Consider the following 5,532-nt stretch of genomic DNA (forward strand, 5'->3'; position numbering starts at 1 on the left):
GGTAACACATACATAATGAGGTCATTGGACAAAGCAGTCGGATGAATTGTTTTTCTAAGGATTATGCAATAAGGAGTTTTCAATGATGGTACATCTTGTGGATTGACTCCATGATAAGTAACTTGCGAATTATCAGAACGATGCTTCTGGACGTAATTTCAATTACTAGAACATGATTGTATATGTTTGATTGGCCCCTTTACTGGCTCAACAAAAGCTCAATCGGACTGCATTTGAATCAGAAGAAAATTCTACGACTTTGGAAATAATTTAATTGAATCGATTTATTCGATGTGGAATTAAATTAGGTGGTCGTAAGAATTGTTCAACTAGAAATTTTGATTAAAGAATTTTCTTGAAAAATTAATTTAGAAAATATAAGTGATTTTTGAAAAAATTAGTTTTGATCAAGTAAAATTAAATTAATCAAATTAATTAAAATCAATATGATATTTTCGGAAATTAATTTTCAAGTCAGACAATTGGCCCAGTGGGTAATTGAACTTGAAAATTGGACCTGAGATCGTAAATTGGGCCCAGGAGCCCAAAACCAAGATTAAGACCCAAAAACAAGTCGAACAAGGCCCGGTATGTGAAACCAGGCCGAAGGTCCAACCAGTGGCTAGATCGGACTGATTAGGTTATCATTGACACGGACTGAACTGGTAGTAGTCGAACCTGCTCAAGCAGTCATAAGGGTGTCGCACCTGTATCACCAGAAACAACGGTGCCGGCAGCTATGATGGTGGCATCCCGGTGGCAGGCGACAATTCGTCTTCAATGGTTGAGTAGTGGAAGACTTACACTCCTACTGGGACTGTACAAGATAATTTGATTTCAGATTAATTATTCTAAAAATAGTATTATTTTAATAGTTTAATATTAAATTTAATTTAATAATTATCTTAATAGTATTTTTTTAATTTAATATTAAATTGATTATCTTAATATTAAATTTAATTTAATGTTTATCTTATAGATAAACATTCTATTATTTTAATAAGATTTAATATTAAATTAATATAATATTTATCACAATAATTTAATATTAAAGTGATTAAGTTTAATCATAGTTAAACTCTCTAAACTCTCCCTATATACAGAGAACATTGGGTCATTATTTGACACACTTGAATTCAAAATAAAGTTGTAGAGAGAAAATTCTTTTAAGAGATTATTCCATAAAATTTCTAGAGATATTTTTTTGATTTACAATTTGACCCAAAAGTTTAGAGAAATTGTGAAATTACTTCACTTGTAATTTTTGTGAAAAAGTTTTTGATTCGAAACGAGCCCACACTCGGCAGACGTGAGCTTGAGGATAGCGGAGAAGACTACTCGGTAGAAGTGCTCATCCTAGAAGAATTGAAAAGGTACTATTTTGATTAAGTGTTTATTACTTTAGATATCACAACCAAGATCTTGTTTTAGAAAAAAATTTCAAACTCTATTTTCCCTAAATTTATTTTTTGCTGCATTTTTCAAACTCGTTTTTTCCAACAGTTTAGAACATCCCAAGGTTTGTTAATGGATGCTATGAACGATGTTCCTAGTGATGATAACAATGACCACCACCAGCACCCTCAACGCCAATACTGGGCACCCCAACAGTTTACCCCTCGAACGACACCATCGAACCATCAATTTTAACACGTGTAACCTTATCTTTATTGCATGTAGGTTGTAATTGTGATTTAAATTTTCAAGTTTGTATTAATTAAATAATAGTAAATTAATGTTTTTAATGTTTTTAATTTTTAATGATTAAGAAATTGAAACATATAATTAATAAATACTATTCATTCAACAAAGATTACGTTTCAAAACACAGTTTTTTACTTAATTTTTTTAATAAACTTTTGACTTTTTTTAAAACAAGATAATGCAAAATTTTTGTTTTAAAATGTAATATAGTTATGTTGTTCCTAAAATATAAATATGAAAATTCAACATAATCACAAAAATTTTAATAAAAGTTTGAACATGGAGCACATTAATTCATATGCCACTCGATCGAGATTATTGTCCAATGTGGTAGGTTCGATGCGGACATTTAGTTCGATTATGACCAACTATTCTACACACACCTTAAAGTTTGGGATGATTTTCTCCCTCATGTCCATTTCATTACGAATCTTGGTGACTTGTGAGCAACCTTTCGGCTTCCTATGTAACCCCTTGTTTAAGACAAGCTCGAAAGTCGACGGAAGCACTTCACATGTAGACTAATCACGCAAGATAGGGAACTCGTTTCCCAAATACGCAATGTGCATTCTAAAGTGTACACATCATCGATACATTGTTCAGCATTGATCGAAGCACGAGCACAAGCTGGAACGACGTGTAACACCCTTATCCCGTCTCCATTGTCGGATAAGGGTTATAGAGTATTACACACATAACACAACAATTAAATTTAACCAATCATTTATCAAATTAAATATCAAATATTCAAATCTAAATTTCATTCATAGCATAAATATATTTATGACCCTAAAATTGAGTTTACGGGGTGTTACAAGAAGGCAATTTTTCACATATCACTAGGGTACCAAGCCAAACCTAAAACCCACCCTTATACACCTTTAAAACACATTCAAACAGTTTAAAACATATCAAAACATACAACCTAAATGTCTAACCAATGTTTTCTCAATGACACCACAATTCAATTGTCAAATCAATTTGCATTCAAACTAGAGGTGATCATGGGTCGGGCCCGGCCCGACCGCTCGCCCGAAATATGAGAGGGTCCAAGGAAAAATATAGGCCCAAAATATGGGTTTGGGCAAAAAATGAGGCCCGTTTAGAAAACGGGTCGGGCCTCAGGAAAAAAAATTTTGGCCCGGGCTCGGGTCGGCCCTACCGGAATATAATATATATATTTTTAAAAAAAATAAATTTCTCATTTCCCCTCCCCAATTCCCTTTTCCCATTTCCCTAAGCTCTTCCCTCCACCCTTTTTTTTCCCAATTCCAAAATCCACCTCCACCGATCCACCATTCCACCTCCAGTCCTTCATGGCTCCACCCATTTCTAGAATCAGAGGTTAGAGCGGTGCTTCTACGTCTTCTACCTTTGAATTTCAAAGGTGAGTTTGCTGCTGTTAACAGTGTTAAGTTGTTAACCCTAGTTTATGTCAAAGTTATTTTTTGCTTTTTGTTTTTTTATTTTTGGATTGATGAACTGATTGATCTCTGTTATATGTCTAAGTTGTTAACCCTTCTCAATTTCCTCTCATATTATTTTCTATCTCAATACTCAATACTGTCGATTATCATTGCTAATTGTCGAGACTATGTTAACTGGTCTCGAGTGAGTGACACATACAGGTTTATGTCGATTATCATGCATTCCCTCAAAAATGAGTGAGAATTTCTGAACAAACTAATGCTTTAATGCCATTGTCTAGAACCCATATTTTGTTACTTTTGTATGTTCCCTGCTTAAATGATTGATTATTTCATATTCAATGTAATGTATTCATTCAACGAGTTATTATTGATTTCATATTAATATATTTTTTGATCTGTTTAAATATACGTTGGACGTAAATATTTTAAGAAAAAATAGAAACATGGAGAGAAATACATATTACATTAGCATTTTCTTGTTTGACTTGGTGGATCTTAATCCATTTCAATTTAGCAGTACTCTTGACAATGATTTTTATTTCAATGTTTAAAATAAAAGATTGTTTGCTTTAGAGAAAAACCTTTCTAAATTTTGCAAGAAATGTTAAATCATGGGCCAAACAGAGTTGTTGAAATAAAAGATTTGTTTGCTTTAGACAAAAATCTTTCTATTTTTCATGTATGTAGATGGTTTTCCAGAAGCAAAGGGATGGAAATCATGGTGTATCTTTAAGATTTTTTTTAGGACCTTTTTTGTGATTTTGTGATTTTATGATTGGGGACTCCTTTGGTTAACAAGATCTTTGATTTGTGATGTTTCACATTGATAAAAATAAAATGGGGGATTTCAATGTTTAAAAGGGTCAAAAGTTGAGGGATGCAATATGTTTGGCCCATGATTTAACCTCACATTACTTGATTGCTGATTCTCACACCCCGTTATTAACAAGGTTCATAAAGGAACACATTGACTTTACAGTTACTTTTCTCATTTCCATTTTCAAGTCAGCTTGCTTTCATGGCTGCTTCTTTGTTTGATTTGATTCATTACCATTCCATACTCCTTTTTTTTTTCATCCTCATTGATGACTGATTAGGATAGCATTAGTTATACCCTCAATTACTTCAAAATTTCAATGCTGATGGATTAATACAGACTTCTCAGAGATATTGCTTAAAATCTTAAAACCCTTTTTGCAACTTGTTAGCTATACATCCCAACACTTTCTGCAGGTAAGAAATATGTAATTCCAACTCAATATAACACTGTCATTAACTGTCTTTGTAGTTTGTTCATTTAATCTCATCTTTTTTTGTTTCTTCATTTAATCTCATCTTTTTTGTTTTTGCTTTGTTTTATTGCAGAAACAAGCGACATTGAAATCGATTTGGCTTACCTTAGCTTCCTTTCCCGTAAGCTTTCATTTACATTTTCTTTTTAGAATTTAATTTAATTTGATTTTCTTTTATTTTACTTTGTACAACATTTTCTTTTATTGTGATGCAGTTTGAATTTCATTCAAGGTAAAGAAGTCTGTCTATGTATTCTTAGCAGATGAATGATCATAGAAACATTTTTTTCTGATTAAAATTGATTGATTTATTTTTTATAGAGCATGTACTTTGCATCTAATTGCAGTTTGGATGAAATTGGCCCTAAAAAGGAGCTGTTAAACTTTAAATATCGAATTAAAATAATCATTTTATGTACCAGCTTTTATTAAAAAATGTCCATCATATATTTTTATATTATTTCTCAAATTTAATATTTAACGCGATTGAATTTTAGATATTCTTCTAAAATAAGATTATTTTATCGAGAATTAATATATTATTTATACTCAAGTTCTGACTCAATTTAATATTTGAATTTTATCCATAGTTATACACGTTGAAGATTGGCTTTCTTTCTTCTTCTTCTTCTTTTTTTAATATTTCAAATATAATATATTTACAACGGTAAATAATAATATAAATTTAAATCAGTACAAATTACAAAATATAATGAATAAAAAAATTCATAACATAAACACATGATAAAATTAAAATTCACACATCACAATTGCAATAATAAAGTTTGAAATTAAATATTCAAATAATAAAAATTTCTGTTTTAAGTAACACTTTATTGTCAACATTGATTTTTTTAAATGTTTTTATATAATATAGGGTTTTGATGGTTACTTGAGAAGACTTTATGTTGAGTATTTAGATTTTGATTAAAAATAATGATTGAATTTTTGAAATCAAAGCAAAACAGGTAAGTGAGAATATAAGATAGACCTAAAAATGAGTAATTATACATTAGATTTCTCATCATATTTGTCTCTTTTTTTTTCTTCTTTTTTTTTCCATCAACTTTATAAAAATAATAAAAATTATCAAAACATATCAAGAT

General features: G+C 30.5%; 1 long non-coding RNA gene across 1 annotated transcript; it reads left to right on the plus strand.

Annotated features, from left to right (window-relative positions):
• Positions 1–2,856: 2,856 nt before the first annotated feature.
• LOC107913103 (uncharacterized) lies at positions 2,857–4,725 on the plus strand. Its single transcript, XR_005921266.1, has 2 exons — positions 2,857–3,091; positions 4,500–4,725. It is a non-coding gene; the product is annotated as an uncharacterized lncRNA (long non-coding RNA).
• Positions 4,726–5,532: the final 807 nt, after the last annotated feature.

The sequence above is a fragment of the Gossypium hirsutum genome, chromosome D11 (assembly GCF_007990345.1).
Source record: "Gossypium hirsutum isolate 1008001.06 chromosome D11, Gossypium_hirsutum_v2.1, whole genome shotgun sequence".
NCBI lineage: Eukaryota > Viridiplantae > Streptophyta > Magnoliopsida > Malvales > Malvaceae > Gossypium > Gossypium hirsutum.